General features: G+C 36.5%; 2 long non-coding RNA genes across 2 annotated transcripts; both read left to right on the forward strand.

Annotated features, from left to right (window-relative positions):
- Positions 1-414: 414 nt before the first annotated feature.
- On the forward strand, positions 415-8469 carry LOC135846986 (uncharacterized). The gene is made up of 2 exons (XR_010559060.1): positions 415-784; positions 8222-8469. It is a non-coding gene; the product is annotated as an uncharacterized LOC135846986 (long non-coding RNA).
- Positions 8470-14622: 6153 nt separating this feature from the next.
- On the forward strand, positions 14623-24691 carry LOC135846974 (uncharacterized). Its single transcript, XR_010559057.1, has 2 exons — positions 14623-15375; positions 24445-24691. It is a non-coding gene; the product is annotated as an uncharacterized LOC135846974 (long non-coding RNA).
- Positions 24692-24967: the final 276 nt, after the last annotated feature.

Here is a 24967-nt window from a genome sequence, read left to right on the forward strand (position 1 = left end):
AACCCAAAAATGAATTTTCAAAAGTATGGTACCCCATGTCTCGAAAATTTAAAATCACTGGCTCCATGTTTCGCCACAGTATATAATACTGACGATTGATACCTACCTAAACTTATGAGCTACCTACAATACAACGCAGATATCACTTTAGCTGATAAACATTCTATAGTTGAAATTTATGTACCTACGTAAGAACATGTTTTCGCCACTAAAAAAATCAATAAAAATCGATTCGAAAATAAACCGCATACGCGTACATCGGTATAAAACAAACAAAAAACACTTGCCACCTTCAGTGACTAAGGATTCAGGTAAACGTATTGTATCGAATCGACATCTCGATGAGTCATCGTCGTGTAGCTTTGTTTACCTTCTTCGCCATTGGAAATCAAATAAATCAATGCTCGTCAACATCTTCGCGAAAAACTACGACAGTTAACGCAAATATATGCCTAGGGCTGCGCGAATTCCAATGAATTTTTTATTACATAAGGAAATAAATTCGTATGTACAAAACATCATTCGAAATCGGTACCTCGTTGTAGTTGGAACTCGGTTTTTTAATTCGTACATAGGTATACCTATTGCTGTAATAAGCACGTTGAATTCGAAGTCATTCGAAAAACTCGACATCGTATATAAAAATGCTCATCTTCAATTACTTGAAAAAGTTTCTTCTCTTGGCTGCGTTAGGTCTTCTCGCAGTCACATATGTCACTGCCCCGGGCGTGCCCGGCGGAGTGAAAGCAGTCAAAGATGAAGAAGCACGCCTTAACGACGACGCGTAAGTATTTTTCAATGCAGGACGACTCTACAATATTCATAATGCTATCGATTTCGAAATCTGATTCGCGTAATGTTGTTTCAAAGCGTTGTTATATGTATAACTCGAGGCATGCTCCAAAAAATATACTCCTGCTCAGACAACTCCTTTCAGGACAGTAGTACAGTAAACACGAGGACCAAATTGTCTTCGGCTCAAAATTTTGTGGTAGCTAAAAATCGAGCAGCGGCCTTATCTCGACCTACTTGAAGCTTTCATATCCTCATTTTACCCCCATTTCCAGACGTGTTCTGGTCAAAAAAACATTCCTACTCGAGGTGTCCTCCTGCACAAATGTTCGGAATAATCCACAATTCGGTTTTCAACGTTCCAAATTAATTTTCACGCACTCCGGAGAAATGTTTGCAAATTCTGGAAAAATCGAAAATCGCGCAGAGAGCGGGGAGGGGCTTCAGGAAGACTCGAAATGACCAAATTTGCATTCAGAGGGCGCGCAAATTTGAAAAATTCGAATCAACTCGTAAAATACTAGTAGGTACATAGATCGAGAATAAGCCACAATTTGGCTATTTTGCTCCCAAATTAATCTTTACACCTTCTGATTTTTATACAATATGTCAATTACCTTTTTTTAACATCATAACAATGTTCACTGTCTTCGAAGTCGATAATGTTTAAAGCTTCTGCTGTGTCACCATGCTCTGCTCTATGAAGTGGCTCCAAGATGATGTTTTCAGAATCTCCTGATAAACTGAGGCGCATACGTTTTTTCTTCTTTTCTTTTTTAAAATAATACTTACGTCTGCTTTTCTATTTTCCTGTTCATGTTGACAGGATTCGAACGTTTTTCTGAATTTTCCTCTTTCATTAAAACTACTGTCCCTCAATCTAGTAGTTTCCTGACGATGTCGATACTTTCTTTTTTTACATTCGGGTTGCTATTTTCTGTTACACTGTTGGTAGGTAGGTACTACGGATAAGGAAAGGAGTTACAATTTTCGTCATTGGCCAATTCTCGATTGATCTTGTCATGTTTTTGCACACAAGCGTGAATGTGCTTACACATACAGAGTGGCCCAAAAGTCAGTATCCCGATTTTCACGTTTTAGTTTTTCTTTGAAAAATCAAAAACTAAGCATCCTAGAAAAAAACTAACGACATCATGTCGATTCGAAATTTAATTCTCTACAATTTTGTTTTCACGAAATTTTTTTGGTTGCTTCCTTTCGCCTCCAGATCAATTTTTGTGGCTTGATGATTTTCATGAAAAAATTTTCAAGTGTTCATTTCTAAGAGTTTTAGTTTTTCTTTAAAAAAATCAAAAATCAAGCATCCTAGAAAAAAACTAACGACATTACGTCGATTGGAAATTTAATTCTCTACCACTTTGTTTTCATGAAATTCTTTTTGGACGCTTCCTTTCGCCTCCAGATCAATTTTAATGAAGCTCAGTTAGCAAATTTTTCTGAAATTTTAGTTTTTTGCAAAAAAATCAAAAACTAAGCATCCTAGAAAAAAACTAACGACATCAAGTCAATTGGAAATTCAATTCTCTACAATTTTCCTCGATGTAATTTTTTCGTAGGATGCTTTTTTTCATCTCCAGATCAATTTTAATGAAGCTTGGCTTGCAAATTTTTTGTAAAAAAATTCAAAACTAAGCATCCTAGAAAAAAACTAAGGACATTAAGTCGATTGGAAATTTGATTCTCTACAACTTTGTCACCATGAAATTTTTTTTGGACGCTTCCTTTCACCTCCAGATCAATTTTAATGAAAGTCACCTTGCAAATTTTTCAAAAGTTCATCTCAAAAAATTTTAGACTCTTAGTTTTTAGACAAAAATCAAAAACCAAGCATCCTAGAAAAAAACTAATGACATTCTAGCAATTAGGAATTTTGAAATGAACTTTCGAAAAATTCAATTTTTTTACTTTTCTATTCCCATTTGGCAATTTGCCAAAAATTTAAAATCTTAATCTAAAATTTTAAAAAAATTATAACAAAGGTAAAAAAGAAATAAACGATCATAAAAGATGCTCAAATTGAGCACCTCCTGCTTCAATGCAGGCTAGAATCGTTCGTTACCATTTGAATGTTATTCGTTCTTCACGATCACATCACATCGAACCTAGTCGCAGATGTCGCACCTCGGGAGTTATAAGGTCACATCTCAAAAAAAATCGATTTTGATGTTTTTGCATTTTTGGGGTTTGCATGACTCCCTGCAACCAAAAATAACACTTTGAGTCGGGAGAATCGTTCGTTACCATTTGAATGTTATTCGTTCTTCACGATCACATCACATCGAACCTACTCGCAGATGTCGCACCTCGGGAGTTATAAGGTCACATCTCAAAAAAAATCGATTTTGATGTTTTTGCATTTTTGGGGTTTGCATGACTCCCTGCAACCAAAAATAACACTTTGAGTCGGGTATGCTGAATGTTTCAAATTTCACCCAAAATCATCTCGAAAAGTGTCTAGATGGGGGTGACATGACCCGTAGAAACCGAATTCAGGATTCATGTTCTTATTTGACCATTATTTTGTCAAAAAACCAAGGGTCTAAAACTTTTAAAGATCAACTTTTGAAAAATTTGCAAACGGAGTTTCATTGAAATCGATCTGGAGGTGAAAGGAAGCGTCCAAAAAAAATTTCATGGTGACAAAGTTGTAGAGAATCAAATTTCCAATCGACATGATGTCGTTAGTTTTTTTCTAGGATGCTTAGTTTTTGATTTTTTTGCAAAAAACTAAAACTCTTGGAAATGAACACTTTTGAAAAATTTTTCATGAAAATCATCAAGCCACAAAAAAAGATCATGCAAAAATTTATCACCTGTCAAAATTTCAAGTGCTATAGTGGGGTTTTCGATTTTTTAGTGAATTTTTGAAAATCGAATTTAGGCCAAAAATGAGGGAAAAAAATCAAAATTTTACCAAATTGACCAAGAAAGCTGAAATTTGGGATATACCCTATTTTCGACATGCCAAATCGATTGGAAACAGTTTCAACCAGTTTTGAGCAGTTCTGGAGCCTCCAACAGATTTTTGAAACTCGAAATTCCCACAAAATTCCATCAAATTGGAGTTGTAAAGCTAAAATTTATTCTAAAAACTAATTTAAATACGCTACGAAGTACTGCAGGTGGATTTCAAGTCGTTTTGGATGCTCCAGCGACTTTTTGAAAATTCCTGCAGCCTCCAGATGATTTTTGAAACTTTAATTTTTCACAAAATTTCATCAAATGGAGATGGAAAGCTGAAATTTATTCTACACTCCAATTTTAACACCCTCTGAAAACGACTTGTTAGTTGGCCAAAATTTCGAAAAGAAACTGGTTTTGCCAATATTATCTGAAGAAGTCCTTGTTACATATGTTTTTTGCCTAAATTGTCAAAAAAAATCTCATTTATTTGTCAAAATTGTAAAGAAGTTGCTTTCTTAATGTCAAAATCAAAATTATAAAAAAAACTCCTAACTTTAGTAAAATGTTCAAAAAATCCTGTTGCCAAACTTAGCAAAAATCATTGCTTTAGTCCAAATCATCCTGAAAAGCACTGTTTTTTTTCAAATCATTGTCAAAAAATTTTTTTATTTGTTTTTATCAAAAAAAACCTGTTTTTTGGCAAAATAAATCATTATTGTAAAAAAAAAACTCCAGGTTTTTGTCAAAATTGTCAGCGAGTTCTACATTATTATTTTTTTTACGAAATATTGTAAGCAAAGACTTGTTTCTCGACAATTTATCCAAAAAATTTTGTTTTGTGTCAAAATGATCAATAAAAACTTGTTACCCAAAAAAACAGTCTGAAAGTACAGCTTTTGCAAAAGTTGTAAAAAAAGTCCCAACGTTTGTCAGAATTTATCTAAAAAATGCTGCTTTTTCCATTCTTAAAATCAATCTTTGTAAGTTTATATTTTTCCTATCATTTTTCTTTCGCTGTTCATTTTTAATTCTGACCCGAAAAAAATGTGCAATTATATGTGTGTATGTACCTTGTAAATAAATAATAAAATGATCATCATCATCATTGAACTTTGACCGGGTGAGCTGTTCAGCCGATCTGGGAAAATGTAGAAGAATTGCTCGCTGATGTATCATCAAGTCTTTTCTTCAGTCTTCCTCTACTCCTCCTACCAGTTGGAGTGTACTCTCTGACTTTTCGAGGGGACCGTTCATCAGGCATTCTGTCAACGTGTTTTTTCCATTTCTTTCTGTAATCTTTCACTCGTCTAATGATTGGCTCTGCTCCTAGCTCCTTCAGGAATCAGGATGTCTTCGTTCCTTTTCCTATCTTGTCTAGTATATCCTGCTGTGGCTCGCATGAATCTCATTTCCGCTGAGGTTGCTCTGCTTTTTATATCCTTTCTCATTGTCCATGTTTCACTTCCATACAGCAGCATTGGTCTTGCCAGCGTATTGTAGATTCTTATTCGAGTTTCGGCTCTGACTTTTCTTGGAGGTATGGCTCAGTTTATAGCTCCGCTTACTCTCAGGAATTTTCTGATCTTAAGTTGTGCGTCAACTTCTCTTTCATATGACAGCTCACATCTGAGATATTTAAAGCTTTTAACTTGTTCCACTGGCAGTCCATTTAAAACAATTTTACTGCATATTGGCTCTTTCCCATCGAAGGGCATCACCTTTGTTTTTGACAACAAGATTCTCATTCCGTACTTATCAGCTACTTTCTGAAGGTTGTACATTGCTCTCTGCAAGTCATCTTTGTTGTCAGCAAAGGCCACCTGATCATCAGCAATACAGCAAACAGCAGGGTATTGACATGGGTGTCGTTGATGTCTAGCCCTTTTGGCTTGGTTTTCAGCCATTCTTTAATCATGTCATCAAAGTAGATGTTGAACAGACTACATGACATTGGGCATCCCAGTCTTACTCCTCTTCCTATCTTCTTTGCTTCCCAACATGTTTCCAGATCTTACTCTCATTACATTATCTGTGTATATTTCTTCAAGTAGACATACTATTTGTTCATTCACTTCGATTTTCCTCAGGATTTCAAACAACTTCTTCCTTTGTACTCGATCATACGCCTTCTCTAGATCAACAAAGCACATGTGGGTCTCTAAGTTATATTCTCATCTTTGACTAGGGTGGTTGCGGGTTAGATGCCCATAGTCGGGGGTTAGATGCCGGTGTGTTGCGGTTTTTTGAGCCTCACTGCCATAATTTTCATCGAAATGATTTCAAATTTGCGCGAATCGGTAGAGCAATTATTCCTCTATATTATACTACAAGCGTAATTTTTTTTATCCAGTAGTTTTTTTGCAATTTGAAAAAAAAAACAAGGTCACTTTTTGACCGGCATCTAACCCGCACCTACTGGCATCTATCCCCCAGTGCGGGTTAGATGCCGATTTGGTGAGGGATAGATGCCACTACCCAAAACCCCCCCAAAAAAGGCTGCTGGAAGATTGAATTCGATGAAATTCTTTTATTTCATGCACAATAAATAAAATGAACATCAAAAATTCACAATGGAAGTTTAATTAATCAAAAAATAAAAAAGGTGTTTTTGAGAATTGACAATATGTGTTAAAATGAATGTAATTCCAAAAATTGACCACACCAGTTGAAAATATTTAAAAAACGATCATTTTTGGACTTTTTGCCGCAGTATTAACAAAAAAAAATTTCACCTTCCTCACTCCCATTTAATTACTATGCGGCATCTATCCCGATCACAAAAACCGGCATTTATCCCGAAATGATGGGTCAGATTGCAAGGTCAATTTTCATACCAGAATTGAAACAAATGTTTGTAAATTTGCTTGAATATGTTAGTTCAAGGTATATACTTATGCATGAGATACTTACATGCAGTTTTGAAACACTTTTTCTGGAGAAAAAATGCGTTTCAAAAATTACGTGAAAAAAGTATCACTGGTTTTAGCTACATAAATTTTTTCATTCGCATATCAAACCAGGTTAACAATAACCGTCACAGATCAAAACTTTAACACAAACTGTGTTCACCTTAAGGTATAATCTGTGCTAATCAGTTTTCAGAAAGAGTTGATAGGGAGCAATTGGTGACCACACCGGCATCTAACCCGCACCGGCATCTAACCCGCAACCACCCTATATAATACTGGACTGCTAGCCAAAGTAAAATTGATGATCCCAACATGTCCGTTCTATAAGGCTCTGTCCACACCCTCTCTCACCGCACTTCAGTGGAATTCGCATTTGTTAGGTGCGAACAGAGCCTTATAACGCCATATAAACGCTATCTATGTTCGCCTCACCACGTTATCAAATTCACGTGTTATTTAACTAGGTGCTAGCAGTCCAGTATTATATAGTCAAAGATTCTCATCTGTTCTCCATCAGCAGTTTTGTTGCATATACTCCATCTATGCATGATCTTCCCTTTCAAAATCCATTTTGGCATTCCAATATTATTGGCTCCGCATGGCTCTCGATTCTTCTGGCTAGCATCTTTGCAAGTATTTTGTAAGCAGCATTTAGTAGGCTAATTCCACGGTAGTTTCCTGGGTCATTTTGGTCTCCTTTTTTGAAGATGGGTATTACAATTATTGCAGTGCGGAAGTCTTCTGGTATGGTCGCACCTGATAGTATTTTATTGTAGAAAGCTAGCAGTCTCTTCTTAATGGTTATTGTGGCGTTCTTGAATAAGTCTGTTGGTAATTTATCACTGCCTGGGGCTTCTCCATTTCTGGAGCTTTTCAAGGCTCCATCTAGCTCTTCCCAAGAGAGTGGATCATACCATGTTCTCCTCATGGTTTGCCACTTCAATTTCATTGTTGGGATCACTCCATAGGTTTGCATAGTATTTGACCATTTTTTTCACAGCCTGGTGGGGCAATGTTGGCTCTGTGTACCTCATCTTCCAATATTATTTTGATTACTTTGTACACGTCTTTTGGTTTCAGTTTATATGTATCCCTCTCCATGTTTGCCACAAACCTTTTGTATTGTTCCTGTTGTGTTTCTCTTATCATCTGATTTTTTTCACCAAGCATTATGGAAACGTGTTTGAAAAGAATGTGAGAATTGTAACTGAATTGCTCCGACTTCAATTTGAATTTCTTTGGTATTTTTTTTATCCTTTATTTTCTTACCAAATGTTGACTCGATCGGCTCATGACAACTGTACGGATGGCAATTTGATCAGTACCTCTCCCCTCTTTCCCACCTTTAAATCTTATGGGTGAAAAACATACATGCAGCTTATGCGTTCAAAAATCATAATTTAACCTAAATGAAAATTCGAATCGAAAATGCTTCAACATTAACTTCGAGTAGAGAGTAAATATTTCACCACATTTTATAAACTCAACATTGCGCTCATTTCCATGGAAATTAACCAGCATTCCACATTCAGCGGTTCGTTTATCTTACCTATAATAATTACTTCATATTTTGATATTGTATATTTTCGTAACAGGCAAGACTGAATGAGAATCGTTCACGGATGAATAATATGGCAACGCTGAATTCTTCGATTTGATTTTTCACCGCTGTATATAATTTTTCCAATGGAATGTTGCATCGCATCATAATTTCTAATAATCATTTAATTGTAACGAATATTTTAATTTATTTTAAGGCAATTGTATCCCTATTTCGGAATTAATTTAGGTATACGTTAGTTTGTAAGTCAATAGCATCCACAATACATCACTTAGCATCGCATTAGTCTTCAGTTTTATTCATTTTTCAATATCATGCTTCCATTATTTCGCGAACGTGAATTAAAATCAAAATAAAATTGAAATTTTGATTCTGGGAATCTTTTTTTGAAAGTCTTTATGCTGAAAACTTCAACTTTTTAAAATCTCATTTCATCTCTCCTCCACCCTAAATGAATGCAGATAGGTACAAGCGAATTACCTATCGAAAAAAACACAGAACCTTTTTTGTAATTACGTCATCGTCACTAGAATAATAATTTTTGAAATAGAAATTGCTGAAAAATCCTTTCACAGTCTCTGAAGAGATGCTGATGAGGGTTCATGACTCGTTTAATCTTTTGAAAGTCATTCAGATGTAGTTACTTATTTGATTTTCGATGTCGTTACCTCTACCCATACTTTTCCATATTATTCTGAAAAATCCAAAACTCAAAACTGGTTCCAGAACTTACCTATTATAAGGACAGAAAAAAATAACACAAGTATGTACATTAAAACAGTGCTTCGACTTTTTCATCCGATTCATAAATTAATTATACTGTAAAGTCTACTCGTACAAAACTAAAATTTCAAGTTGGTTTATCGTTGTACCAACTTTTCAAATGGTAGCCCCCTCGCCCCACCCATCCCCATTAAGATAGGCAAAATGCCCTCAATCTCGAATTTTGATTTTTTTTCTTCTTCTAATTTTGTAAGCTCCAAGTTCGAATCGGCTAGAGAAATGCCAACTGACTATTGATACCCGAGCTGGTGATAAAAAATACAACATCAAGAGTTTCGAAAAAGTGTCATACGACTTATCAAAACCGGTTTAAAAATTTCGCGAGGAATTCGAATAAATTTCGACAAAAGAAATGTTGATGGACTTCGGAACAATTTCGAGTAAAGATTTTGCCCAAAATGTATTCGAACATTTTGAATTTATTCTCAGCTCAAAATTAGGGCACGATTTTCGGAATTTATGAAGAAAAAGTAAGAACAATATAGTAGGTAACCGACGCAAATGGGTTAAAATTTTGCAAACAATTCAAAACGTTTCGTGAAAAATGTATTTTTGAGCATTTTTGAAGGATTCATATCATATCCTCCCTTCCATAAGTACACCTCCTCGGCTAATAATTTTTTTTGGCGACTTTCAACTCGAAATGAAGGTCTTCGCTACAATTTCGTCAAAATCCATCGATATTTTTTTCGCGATCCGTTCTGACAAATTCGAAGTCTTCGTTAATAGTTTTAGTAATTTGAACCCAAAAATGAATTTTCAAAAGTATGGTACCCCATGTCTCGAAAATTTAAAATCACTGGCTCCATGTTTCGCCACAGTATATAATACTGACATTACTGACGATTGATACCTACCTAAACTTGCGAGCTACCTACAATACAACGCAGATATCGTACTTTAGCTGATAAACATTCTAGTTGAAAACATGTGCCTGAAGTTACCTTGCAAGATAATCTTCGCCTTGGTAAATCGGAAGGCGAATTTACACTGTGCAAGTATGCAGGAAAGTTACAGGAATCGTATTGTGACTCACTGCGATGTGCTCACAATTTGTGGTTTGTGAGCACATCGCAGTACAAGACCGTCAACTGACACATACCCAATAACCTTTGGAGAACTTTTCTTGTACAGGAGGGGGAGGGGGGTGTTTTAGGTGGAAAAGTAGCCGTTTTCGAGGGAATTTTTTTTTTGAACAATACAAAGAAGGGTGCACCGAAGGTGGTGATGGTACGTTGTAGTATATACTAAGACGAACCTGTGGTAAAATTTTCAGCATTTTTCTATGCATAGTAGGGGAGAGGGGGGCGTTTTACGTGGAAAAATGGCCGTTTTCGAGGGGAATTTTTTTTTTGAACCATACAAACAGGGGTGCACCCGAGGTGGTGATGGTACGTTGTAGTATATGCTAAGACGAACTTACCGTGCAATTTTCAGAATTTTTCTATGCATAGAAGGCGAGAGGGGGGTGTTTTACGTGGAAAAATGACCGTTTTCGAGGGAAACATTTTTTTTTTGAACAATACAAAGAAGGGTGAACCCAAGGTGGTGATGGTACGTTCTAGTATATGCTAAGACGAACTTACCGTGCAATTTTCAGAATTTTTCTATGCATAGGAGGGGAGAGGGGGGCGGGTAATTCTCCAAAAAAGGTAAAAATCGTGTATATGGCAAATTTCTCAAAGGTTTTAGCATGAAATTTTTTATTTATTTTTTGGTCCATTCAAGGATCATCCCCCACACATTTCACATATGGTATTGAGATTTTTAGCCCCTCCTTTCATTGGTGTACATTCGATTTTGTACCCCAAATGTCTTTCGACTTGGCTGTCACACGCCATGTTTTTGAAAATGAATGTTATAAAGCGTCATGAACTTCATTTTTTTGGGGAAAAATTGACACATACTCATTATCATAGAACACGAAGGTCCATTATTGTGCAAACTGCAATTGGAATAAGTCCATAGGAAGCTCACATTTCACATTTGAAAACTGTCACACACTTTTTGCGCAAATTTTAGAGCAATTTTCAATTATTTTTGGTAGCTTCCCAATCCAACATTTTTTTCTGGCGAGTGGCTGCACTGGTTCACTGTCCTCATAAAAATGTTATCCCGCAATGTTATTTTCAAAACCTACGCAATGGCTCGTTCTGATCCTACTTGTCTCTGAAAATATGATATTTCGCAAAATCGGTGTCCTTCGGCTTGCCTTTTTATTTACCCCGATGAACCCGCCAAAAACGATAATTAAGAAAGGGAAGTTATTCTACATGATAAGTACGCATTTATTACGTGTTCAAACTCGAATAATGTCCAGTAGGTAAGGCTAGAAACAAAAAAACGTTGAGATTGTCCTTCGGCTTGTCCAGCGCCCATTTGTCCTTCGACTTGGCCAAATTTCAGACAGCTGTGCTTTTTTCGCGCTAATCGACATATTACCTGATAATACATGCGAAATTCGACATTTTCTCCCTCCCCACACCTCACCTCTACCCCTACCAAAAAATAAGTCCAGATTCGAACTTTGCGGCCTGAAAAACATGAATCGACATATTACACGATAATATAAGCAAAATTTGACATTTCCCCCTCCCCACGCCTCACCCTCCATCTCTAAATGAAAAATAACTCCAGATTCGAATTCTACGACCTCGAAAACATATCAGTCGACATATTACGCATCGATGAGGGTCAAATCCTAATTATCGCTGTTTTAGGGGGGCCAGGGGTCCACAGTGGGGGGATCGAATTGAGGCCAACACTAGAACAGGGATCTGGGACACCTATACAAATGATTCCCACTTGAAATTTTCCAAAAAAATGATTTTTATTTTTCAAAATTATGCACATCAAAATTGACCTTTTTTTTGAGAATTACCCTTAAATAGAATTTACTCGAAATTTTGATCAAGAACATAGGTGTTTAAGATAAGAAAAATAATCTACGTTAAATTCTCTACAAGATGAAATAAGTTTAAAGATTGTCCGAGCGATAGAAACAAAGTTATGAAAGCTCAAAGTTGTAAAACCCTTGGAAAAGAATTGTTAATTTTGTGTTTAAATGCAATTTATTCAAAATTTTGATCGAGGATATAGGTTTTTGAGGTAAGGAAAATGATCTACGTTAAATTCTCTACAAGATGGAGATTATTTGATAATCATCCACCCCATAGAAAAAAAGTTACAAAAGCTCAAAGTTGTAAAAAAAAAATACGAAAAAACAGTTTTTTCAGTAGTTTTACAACTTTAAGCTCTCGTAACTTTTTTTCTATGGGGCGGATGATTTTCAAATAAATTCCATCTTGTAGAGAATTCAACGTAGATCATTTTCCTTACCTCAAAAACCTATGTCCTCGATCAAAATTTCGAGTAAAATTATATTTAACTACAAAAAAACATAAAAAAACCGCGTTTTCAAAAGAGTTTTCTGAGTTTTACAACTTTGAGCTCTCGTAACTTTTTTCAGATGAGTATTTTGCCCATTGACTTGCACATGTGCAGTACCGAGCAGGCACATATGTACATTCTTTGGAAAAAACCACATGTTGGAGCTTGAATCAGGATAGGTAGCATCACGATAGATGGAAAACAATTAAACATTTTCAAATTTTGCTGTTTATTCATTGTACAAGTCAATGGACAAAACACACATCTGAACCGGCAGACACCGATTTTCGCGACAACCCCAAAAATTGGTTAAAGGCAACCCACATAGGCCCCAAATAAAGTGATTTGTGCTGAAGTTGATTTTTAGCCCTTCCAGAGCTACATACCTATTTCAAGTTTCTGGAGAAATGATAAAAAATCGCTGGAGGCTCCAGAATGGTCGAAATGGGGGTTTTATCTACTTGGAACGTCGAAAATAGGTCGGAGCTCGATTTCAGATAGGTAGCATCTCGAAAGATGGAATATTTAACATTTTCATATTTTGGTTTTTTTTCCAATGGGAAAAAATACACATCTGAACCGGCAGACGCCGATTTTCGCGACAACCCCAAAAATTGGTTAAAGGCAACCCACATAGGCCCCAAATAAAGTGATTTGTGCTGAAGTTGATTTTTAGCCCTTCCAGAGCTACATACCTATTTCAAGTTTCTGGAGAAATGATAAAAAATCGGTGGAGGTTCCAGAATGGTCGAAATGGGGGTTTTGCCTATTCGGAACATCGAAAATAGGTCAGAGCTCCATTTCGGATAGATAGCATTGCAATAGATGGAATATTTAACATTTTCAAATTTCGGCATTTTTTCCAATGGGCAAAAATACACATCTGAACTGGCAGATGCCGATTTTCGCGAAAACCCCAAAAAATGGTTAAAGGCAACCCACATAGGCCCCAAATAAAATGATTTGTGATGAAGTTGATTTTTAGCTCTTCAAGAGCTATTTCAAGTTTCTGAAGAAATGATAAAAAATCACTGGAGGCTCCAGAATGACTGGAATTGAGGTTTTGCGAATTTCGATCGTTGTAAATGAGTTAGGGACGCCATCTGAACTACTTCCCGAGAAAATTTCAATTTTCATCAATATTTTCTATTTTTGGTTTAATTGATAATTTTTTGGATTTTTCAGTTTTCAAAAATTCACCAAAAATCGAGAAATCAACTTCAGCACTTGAAATTTTGGATTTGGGGTCCTGAGGTAGTCCCTTTTCGATCTAGCTTTGATTCGTTCGTTTTCGTTTCTGCCGGTTCAGGTAGTTCCCTTGTTAGCATATTGTACTACAACGTACCATCACCACCTCGGGTGCACCCCTCTTTGTATGGTTCAAAAAAAAAATTTCCCTCGAAAACGGCCATTTTTCCACTTAGAACGCCCCCTCTCCCCTCCTATGCATAGAAAATTTTTGAAAATTTTACCATAAGTTCGTCTTGGCATATACTACAACGTACCATCACCACCTCGGGAGCACCCCTCTTCGTATTGGTCAAAAACCATTTTTTCCCTCAAAAACGGATATTTTTCCACTTAGAACGCCCCCTCTCCCCTCCTATGCATAGAAAAATTCTGAAGATTTTACCATAGGTTCGTCTTAGTATATACTACAACGTACCATCACCACCTTGGGTGCACCCTTCTTTGTATTGGTCAAAAAAAAAATTTCCCTCGAAAATGGCTATTTTTCCACCTAAAACGCCCCCTCTCCCCTCCTATGCATAGAAAAATTTTGAAAATTGCACGGTAAGTTCGTCTCAGGGTGCATCACAATGTAGCATCATCACATTGTCCGCACCCTTCCTCGTATTGTTTTAAAAAAATTTTCCCTTCAAAAATGGCTATTTTTCTACCTAAAACGCCCACCTCTCCCCTCCTGTACAAGAAAAGTTCTCCAAAGCTTATTGGGTATGTGTCAGTTGACGGTCTGGTACTGTGGAGTGCTCAAAACACGATTCCTGTAACTTTACTGCATACTTGCACAGGGTAACTTTGCCTGCCGATTTACCAGGGCGAAGATTATCTTGCAAGGTAACTTCAGGCTCATAAAATATACCTACGTAAGAACATGTTTTCGCCACCAAAAAAATCAATACAAATCGATTCGAATCATTATCAAATAAACGCCATACGCGTACATCGCAATAAAACAAACAAAAAAACACTTGCCACCTTGAATGACTAAAGGCTACAGGTGACTACGAAAAAGACATGAACTGCGAATAGTGATGAAGATCACATTTCGCACCTGTTCGTGGTGATTCGCAATGATCACGAATCAGTTTTTTCACGTTTCGCGTTTCGCGCCCGATCTCTCGACCAGGCGGTTTTTTGACGAAACGTCAAGGGATTCGCGATTCGTTCACGAATTTTCAAGTTCGTTCTTGTCAAACTGTACATTATATCGACGAAATACGAATAGTGTGTAGAGTACAAATTCGAGGTGTTTCGTATTTCATCATTTTTATCGCGAATCCTTCACGAATCTCAAACTGCGAACCACGTAACGCGAACTCCGCATAGTCTGGTGCCGGCAATGAGTCAACGTCGTGTAGCTTGTTTACCTTCTTCACCATTGGAACGCAATGCTCATCAACATCTTCGCGAAAAACTACGACAGTTAACGCAAATATGTGCCTATGGCTGCGCGAATTCCAATGATTTTTCTATCATATAAGAAAATCAATTCGTATGTACAAAACATCATTCGAAATCGGTACCTCGTTGAAGCTGGAACTCGTTTTTTAATTCGTACATAGTATACCTATTGCTGTAATAAACACGTTGAATTCGAAGTCATTCGAAAAGCTCGACATCGTATATAAAAATGCTCATCTTCAATTACTTGAAAAAGTTTCTTCTCTTGGCTGCGTTAGGTCTTCTCGCAGTCACATATGTCACTGCCCCGGGCGTGCCCGGCGGAGTGAAAGCAGTCATAGATGAAGAAAGACGCCTTAACGACGACGCGTAAGTATTTTTCAATGCAGGACGACTCTACAATATTCATAATGCTGTCGATTTCGAAATCTGATTCGCGTAGTGTTGTTTCAAAGCGTTGTTATATGTATAACTCGAGGCATGCTCCAAAAAATATACTCCTGCTCAGACAACTCCTTTCAGGACAGTAGTACAGTAAACACGAGGACCAAATTGTCTTCGGCTCAAAATTTTGTGGTAGCTAAAAATCGAGCTGCGGCCTTATCTCGACCTACTTGAAGCTTTCATATCTTCATTTTATCCCCATTTCCAGACGTTTTCTGGTCAAAAAAACATTCCTACTCGATGTGTCCTCCTGCACAAATGTTCGGAATAATCCACAATTCGATTTTCGCAACGTTCCAAATCAATTTCCACGCACTCCGGAGAAATGTTTGCAAATTCTGGAAAAATCGTAAATCGCGCAGAGAGCGAGGAGAGGCTTCAGGAAGACTCGAAATGACCAAATTTGCATTCAGAGGGCGCGCAAATTTTAAAAATTCGAATCAACTCGTAAAATATGAGTAGTTACATAGATTGAGAATAAGCCACAATTTGGCTACTTTGCTCCCAAATTAATCTTCACATCTTCTGATTTTTATACAATTGTCAATTACCTTTTTTTTAACATCATAACAATGTTCACTGTCTTCGAAGTCGATTTAGTCGATAATGTTTAAAGCTTCTGCGTGTCACCATCCTCTGCTCTACGAAGTGGCTCTAAGATGATGGTTTCAGAATCTCCTGATAAACAGGGGTGTACCTATACGTTTTTTCTTCTTTTCTTTTTTAAAATAATACTTACGTCTGCTTTTCTATTTAAATTGTTCATGTTGACCGGATTCGAACGTTTTTCTGAATTTTCCTCTTCCATTAAAACTACTGTCCCTCAATCTAGTATAGTTTCCTGACGATGTCGATACTTTCTTTCTTTACACTTCGGTTGGATAAATAGCCAGAAATTACATGCGAGCAATTAAATCATCTTTTGCATCATCTAAAAAGATTCTCTTTGAACAGTTGGTAATATTTCTTCTCCGAAGTGGTAACTTTCCAACAATAGGTTCGGGTTGCTATTTTCTGTTACACTGTTGGTAGGTAGGTATACTACGGATAAGGAAAGGAGTTACAATTTTCGTCATTGGCCAATTCTCGATTGATCTTGTCATGTTTTTGCACACAAGCGTGAATGTGCTTACACACACAGAGTGGCCCAAAAGTCAGTATCCCGATTTTCACGTTTTAGTTTTTCTTTGAAAAGTCAAAAACTAAGCATCCTAGAAAAAAACTAACGACATCATGTCGATTCGAAATTTAATTCTCTACAATTTTGTTTTCACGAAATTTTTTTGGTTGCTTCCTTTCGCCTCCAGATCAATTTTTGTGGCTTGATGATTTTCATGAAAAAATTTTCAAGTGTTCATTTCTAAGAGTTTTAGTTTTTCTTTAAAAAAATCAAAAATCAAGCATCTTAGAAAAAAACTAACGACATTATGTTGATTGGAAATTTAATTCTCTACAACTTTGTTCTCGTGAAATTCTTTTTGGACGCTTCCTTTTGCCTCCAGATCAATTTTTATGAAGCTCAGTTGGCAAATTTTTGTGAAATTTTAGTTTTTTTGCAAAAAAATCAAAAACTAAGCATCCTAGAAATAAACTAACGTCATCATGTCGATTGGAAATTTAATTCTCTACAATTTTCCTCGATGTAATTTTTTCGTAGGATGCTTCTTTTCATCTCCAGATCAATTTTAATGAAGCTTGGCTTGCAAATTTTTCGAAAATTTTAGTTTTTTGTAAAAAAATCAAAAACTAAGCATCCTAGAAAAAAACTAACGACATAAAGTCGATTGGAAATTTGATTCTCTACAACTTTGTCACCATGAATTTTTTTTTGGACGCTTCCTTTCACCTCCAGATCGATTTTAATGAAAGTCAGCTTGCAAATTTTTCAAAAGTTCATCTCAAAAAATTATAGTCCAGTAGAATTAGCAGAAAAAACAGGGCCTATAGGGAAAGACTTCCGGGCAAGCTGAATTATGGTATATAGAGGTATTTTGATGTGCTGAACACGAATCCGGCGCGTCCGGTCCTCTCCGGGCTGTGCGTTTTCCCCCATTGTGGATCCAAGCCCCCCAAAACCCGTTTTTGGCTTCTATCTTCGCAAATAAACGACGTAGCGCGTAAATGAGGGCAAAATAGTAATCTACGTTGAATTTCCTATCAGGAAACATTTGATTTATTGCGCCAACCCCCAGGGGGGTTGGCGCAATAAATCAAATGTTTCCTGATAGGAAATTCAACGTAGATTACTATTTTGCCCTCATTTACGCGCTACGTCGTTTATTTGCGAAGATAGAAGCCAAAAACGTGTTTTGGGGGGCTTGGGTCCACAATGGGGGAAAACGCACAGCCTGGAGAGGACCGGACGCGCCGGATTCGTGTTCAGCACATCAAAATACCCCTGTAAACCAAAATTCAGCTTGCCCGGCAGTCTTTCCCTATTCGATGGCTAATTCTACTGGACTATTATAACAATGGTAAAAAAGAAATAAACGATCAGAAAAGGTGCTCAAATTGAGCACCTCCTGCTTCAATGCAGGCTAGAATCGTTCGTTACCATTTGAATGTTATTCGTTCTTCACGATCACATCACATCGAACCTACTCGCAGATGTGATACTCAGGTTGTTTGTGAAATGAGTCTTTTACTTGTAGGTAGGTAAAGAACTTGAATGTTTCAAATTTCACCCAAAATTATCTCAAAAAGTGTCTAGATGGGGGTGACATAAAAACGAAGGGTCTAAAACGTTTAAAGATCAACTTTTGAAAAATTTGCAAACGGAGTTTCATTAAAATCGATCTGGAGGTGAAAGGAAGCGTCCAAAAAAATTTCATGGTGACAAAGTAGTAGAGAATCAAATTTCCAATCGACATGATGTCGTTAGTTTTTTTCTAGGATGCTTAGTTTTGGATTTTTTTGCAAAAAACTAAAATTTTAGACAAATTTACCAACTGAGCTTCATAAAAATTGATCTGGAGGCGAAAGGAAGCGTCCAAAAAGAATTTCATGAAAACAAAGTTGTAGAGAATTGAATTTCCAATCGACATAATGTCGTTAGTTTTTTTCTAGGATGCTTAGTTTTTGATTTTTTAAAGAAAAACTAAAACTCTTAGAAATGAACACTTTTGAAAAATTTTTCATGAAAATCATCAAGCCACAAAAATTGATCTGGAGGCGAAAGGAAGCATCCAAAAAAAATTTCTTGAAAACAAAATTGTAGAGAATTAAATTTCGAATCGACATGATGTCGTTAGTTTTTTTCTAGGATGCTTAGTTTTTGATTTTTCAAAGAAAAAACTAAAACGTGAAAATTGGGATAGGTACTGACTTTTGGGCCACTCTGTATTTCTATTCATCTGACTATCTCTGCATGAACACATAGTCCGGCATATGACAATAGGAGAAATTGCACCCCCCCCCCCACACCAACCCTCCGGGACAACTTTTTTCTTAAATGGGACATCCTAAGGAACATTTTAGAGCAAACTTGCCAAAAAAAAGTTGGCCTTACTTACAAAATGGCGGCCATTTTGATTGACAGGTCAGCCGAAATCGCAGATTTTGCGTTTTAACATAGGACTTGCACGAACTTTTTCAAACTTTACAAAGGTAGATCGAAAGATCATGCAAAAATTTATCACCTGTCAAAATTTCAAGTGCTAAGGTGGGGTTTTCGATTTTTGGTGAATTTTTGAAAATCGAATTTAGGCCAAAAATGAGGGAAAAAATCAAAATTTTACCAAATTGACCGAGAAAGCTGAAATTTGGGATATACCCTATTTCCGACATGCCAAATCGATTGGAAACGGTTTCAACCTGTTTTGAGCAGTTCTGGAGCCTCCAGCAGATTTTTGAAACTCGAAATTCCCACAAAATTTCATCAAATGGAGATGGAAAGCTGAAATTTACTCTACACTCCAATTTTAACACCCTCTGAAAACGACTTCTGGTGAATTTCAAGTCGTTTTGGATCCTCCAGCGACTTTTTGAAAATTCTTGCAGCCTCCAGCAGATTTTTGAAACTTTCAATTTTCACAAAATTTCATCAAATGGAGATGGAAAGCTGAAATTTATTCTACACCCCAATTTTAACACCCTCTGAAGACGACTTCAGGCGGGTTCAAGCCATTTTAGGGCCTCCAGCGACTTTTTTGAAAATTACCGGAGCCTCCAGTAGATTTTTGAAACTTGAAATTTTCTCAACATAAATTTACAGTAGACCCCAATTATCCGACTCCGAATTATCTGGTACAAATTTATCTGACTTACTTTTCGCATTATCCGACCCACCAAGGTCGGATAATGCAAAAGAACCCTAATTTTTGATTTTGAAGTGTAAATAATAATGCAGTGTGCAGCATTTTGTATTCTAATGGTGTTATTTTCCTTGAAATCAATAAAACCTATCTCAAAAAATTATAATTTGAGTCAGTATTTCATTTGTTCATGTTTTGAGCCAAAACTTGATTTTCTGAATGAAAAATTGTCTTCTCAAGCTCATGCACTTCATTTCTACGCTAAAAACATCCATTTTGGATTATCCGCCTTTTTTGGTATCCGACCTACCTTACCCCCCCCCCCCCCCCCCGATTAGGTCGGATAATCGGGAGTCTACTGTATCAAAATGGAGTTGGCAAGCTGAAATTTACTTCGCACACTACATGGTGGTTTCAAATGGTTTTAAAGCTTCCAGCTACTCTTAGGAAATTTCAATTTTCCAAAAAAAACGTCATACAACCTTTCAAAAAGTTGCTGGAGGGGAGGCTCCAAAACGGCTTGAGATTCACCAGCAGTGAACTTCGTAGCGTATTGAAATTACTTAGTTTGCCGAATGAATTTCGACTCTCCATCTTGGTTTGATAAAATTTTGTGAAAATTTAAAGTTTCAAAAATCTGCTGGAGGCTGCAGGAATTTTCAAAAAGTCGCTGGAGGATCCAAAACGACTTGAAATTCACCTGCAGTACTCCGTAGCGTATTGAAATTAGTTTTTAGAATAAATTTTAGCTTCACAACTCCGATTTGATGGAATTTTGTGGGAATTTCGAGTTTCAAAAATCTGCTGGAGGCTCCAGAACTGCTCAAAACGGGTTGAGACCGTTTCCAATCGATTTGGCATGTCGAAAATAGGGTATATCCCAAATTTCAGCTTTCTTGGTCAATTTGGTAAAATTTTGATTTTTTCCCTCATTTTTGGCCTAAATTCGATTGTCAAAAATTCACCAAAAATCTAAAACCTCACTATAGCACTTGAAATTTTGACAGATGATAAATTTTTGCACGATCTTTCGATCTACCTTTGTTAAGTTTGAAAAAGTTCGTGCAAGTCCTATGTTAAAACGCAAAATCTGCGATTTTGGCTGACCTGTCAATCAAAATGGCCGCCATTTTGTAAGTAAAACCAACTTTTTTTGGCAAGTTTGCTCTAAAATGTTCCTTAGGATGTCCCCTTTAAGAAAAAGGTTGTCCCGGAGGATCGGTGGGGGGTGCAATTACCCGGTTGTTGTAACGTAACCTCGTAGTCCTTGACTTGAAATTTTCCATTGTCAATTATTTCTACCAAATTGTTATAATCAGCAGATTTAGCATGACTTTCTCAGATGGCTTTGGATTTCTTTGTTGGTTTTTCTTTTGATCACTTTATAAGATGTTCGTATTTCTCATCTCAAAGGTAGCGGAACAGCTGATAAACAGTATTATCCAATTGCAAGCATCGTTCACCATTCAAGTAATGATACTTGAGTTTCCAAATGCATGTTCGTTTGTATTACAGCATGAGATCAGTAACAGGCAGCCCATGATTCAGTGTTTTTACTTTTAGTAAGTAACAGTTAACGCAGCAAAACACGTCCGACTAGGTACAGGTATGAGAAACTTTTTCAAAATCTTGTTGTTAGCCAAAAAAACAGTCTGAAAGTATAGCTTTTGCAAAGTTGTAAAAAAAGTCCCAACGTTTGTCAGAATTTATCTAAAAAGTGCTGCTTTTTCCATTCTTAAAATTAATCTTTGTAGGTAAGTTTATATTTTCCCTCTCATTTTTCTTTTTCTGTTCATTTTTAATTCTGACCCGAAAAAAATGTGCAATTATACGTGTGTATGTCCCTTGTAAATAAATAATAAAATGATCATCATCATCATTGAACTTTGACTGGGTGAGCTGTTCAGCCCATCTGGGAAAATGTAGAAGAATTGCTCGCTGATGTATCATCAAGTCTTTTCTTCAGTCTTCCTCTACTCCTGCTACCGGTTGGAGTGTACTCTCTGACTTTTCAAGGGGACTGTTCATCAGGCATTCTGTCAACGTGTTTTTGCCATTTCTTTCTGTAATCTTTCACTTGTCTAATGATTGGCTCTGCTCCTAGCTCCATTCAGGAATCAGGATGTCTTTGTTCCTTTTCCTATCTCGTCTAGCATATCCTGCTGTGGCTTGCATGAATCTCATTTCCGCTGCGGTTGCTCTGCTTTTTATATCCTTTCTCATTGTCCATGTTTCACTTCCATACAGCAGCATTGGTCTTGCCAGCGTATTGTAGATTCTTATTCGAGTTTCGGCTCTGACTTTTCTTGGAGGTATGGCTCGGGTTTATAGCTCTGCTTACTCTCAGGAATTTTCTAATCTTAAGTTGTGCGTCAAACCGTCAACTTCTCTTTCATATGACAGCTCACATCCGAGATATTTAAAACTTTTAACTTGTTCCACTGGCAGTCCATTTACAACGATTTTACTGTGTATTGGCTCTTTCCCATCGAAGGGCATCACCTTTGTTTTTGACAACGAGATTCTCATTCCGTACTTATCAGCTACTTTCTGAAGGTTGTACATTGCCCTCTGCAAGTCATCTTTGTTGTCAGCAAGGACCACCTGATCTGGCAAACAGTAGGGTATTGACATGGGTATCGTTGATGTCTAGCCCTTTTGGCTTGGTTTTCAGCCATTCTTTAATCATGTCATCAAAGTAGATGTTGAACAGACTACATGACATTGGGCATCCCTGTCTTACTCCTCTTCCTATCTTCTTTGCTTCCCAACACGTTTCCAGATCTTACTCTTATTACATTATCTGTGTATATTTCTTCAAGTAGACATACTATTTGTTCATTCACTTAAATTTTCCTCAGGATTTCAAACAACTTCTTCCTTTGTACTAGATCATACGCCTTCTCCAGATCAACAAAGCACATGTGGGTCTCTAGGTTATATTCTCGTCTGTTCTCCATCAGCAGCTTTGTTGCATATACTCCATCTATGCATGATTTTCCCTTTCAAAATCCATTTTGGCATTCCAATATTATTGGCTCCGCATGGCTCTCAATTCTTCTGGCTAGCATCTTTGCAAGTATTTTGTAAGCAGCATTTAGTAGGCTAATTCCACGGTAGTTTCCTGGGTCATTTTGGTCTCCTTTTTTGAAGATGGGTATTACAATTAATGCAGTGCGGAAGTCTTCTGGTATGGTTGCACCTGATAGTATTTTATTGTAGAAAGCTAGCAGTCTCTTCTTAATGGTTATTGTGGCGTTCTTGAATAAGTCTGTTGGTAATTTATCACTGCCTGGGGCTTCTCCATTTCTGGAGCTTTTCAAGGCTCCATCTAGCTCTTCCCAAGAGAGTGGCTCATACCGTGTTCTCCTCATGGTTTGTCACTTCAATTTCATTGTGTGGATCACTCCATAGGTTTGCATAGTATTCGGCCATTTTTTTCACAGTCTGGTGGGGCAATGTTGGCTCTGTGTACCTCATCTTCCAATATTCTTTTGATTATTTTGTACACGTCTTTTGGTTTCAGTTTATATGTGTCCCTCTCCATGTTTGCCACAAACCTTTCATATTGTTCCTGTCGTGTTTCTCTTATCATCTTTTTTGTCTTACAGCACTGTTCTTTGTAGCGTCCTTTGTCTTATTCATTCTTTGAACTCATCCACTTCCGGAAAAGGTCTTGTTTCCTCGTCACTTCTCTTGATAGTTCGTTGTTCCAGATTTTTAGCTTTTTGTGGTTTTGTCTACTTGATCTTTTTCCTAGTGCCTCCTCTGCTGCATACCCATGTTTATCACATCTACCTATGGATAAGATACACAACGTATATTTTTTTCAGAATATTTAGTATGGGCAAAGTACCTACTTTCAAAAATGCTAAAAAAAATTGATGTTTCAAACTATTTGTACCTCTTGATGGGGCAATTTTGGTAGTAATTTTTTTCCCTCTCACTGTCAAGCCAAATTTGGATCAAGTTGGTCAATTTTTTATGGTTTGTAATTTCCATTGAAAAATTAAACCAATCCATGATCTAGAATGAATTTTAGATGACTTTGTAGTACATTTTTGGGATTTCTGTCAAAGTTTTTGAATTCTGGTAAGATTTGTTGAACACGTGTGTATGGTACTTTTTGAATTTGGAAAATATTTTGTTAAAATTTTTGAAAATTGAAATCGTAATCGAAATTTGTATTTTCGGCAGTTACTGTTTTTCTGTTATACTTCTGAACAATTTTTGGATAATTTGTCCATTCTTGGTAACTTTTTGTAAGTTTGACTTGCGATATTTTCATTTTGAAGGATTTTTTTCACCAAGCATTATGGAAACGTGTTTAAAATGAAAAGAATGTGAGAATTGTAACTGAATTGCTCTGACTTTAATTTGAATTTCTTTGGTATTTTTTTATCCTTTATTTTCTTACCAAATGTTGACTCGATCGGCTCAAGACAACTGTACGGATGGCAATTTGATCGGTACCTCTCCCCTCTTTCCCACCCCTAAATATTATGGGTGAAAAACATGCAGCTTATGCGTTCAAAAATCATAATTTAACCTAAATGAAAATTCGAATCGAAAATGCTTCAACATTAACTTCGAGTAGAGAGTATAAATATTTCACCACATTTTATAAACTCAACATTGCGCTCATTTCCATGGAAATTAACCAGCATTCCACATTCAGCGGTTCGTTTATCTTACCTATAATAATTACTTCTTAATTTGTTATTGTATATTTTCGTAACAGGCAAGACTGAATGAGAATCGTTCACGGATGAATAATATGGCAACGCTGAATTCTTCGATTTGATTTTTCCCACTGTGTATAATTTTTCCAACGGAATGTTGCGTCGCATCATAATTTCTAATAATCATTTAATCGTAACGAATATTTTAATTTATTTTAAGGCAATTGTATCCCTATTTCGGAATTAATTTAAGTATACGTTAGTTTGTAAGTCAATAGCATCCACAATACATCACTTAGCATCGCATTAGTCTTCAGTTTTATTCATTTTTCAATACATATCTGCTTCCATTATTTCGCGAATGTGAATTAAAATCAAAATGAAATTGAAATTTTGATTCTGGAAATCTTTTTTTGAAAGTCTTTATGCTGAAAACTTCAACTTTTTAAAATCGCAATTCATCTCTCCTCTACCTTAAATGAATGCAGATAGGTATAAGCGAATTACCTATCGAAAAAAACACTGAACCTTTCTCGTAATTACTAGTACGGGTACCATGACGGTCTATCGTTTCAAAATCGC

This window comes from Planococcus citri, chromosome 1 (genome assembly GCF_950023065.1).
Source record: "Planococcus citri chromosome 1, ihPlaCitr1.1, whole genome shotgun sequence".
Taxonomy (NCBI): Eukaryota; Metazoa; Arthropoda; class Insecta; order Hemiptera; family Pseudococcidae; genus Planococcus; species Planococcus citri.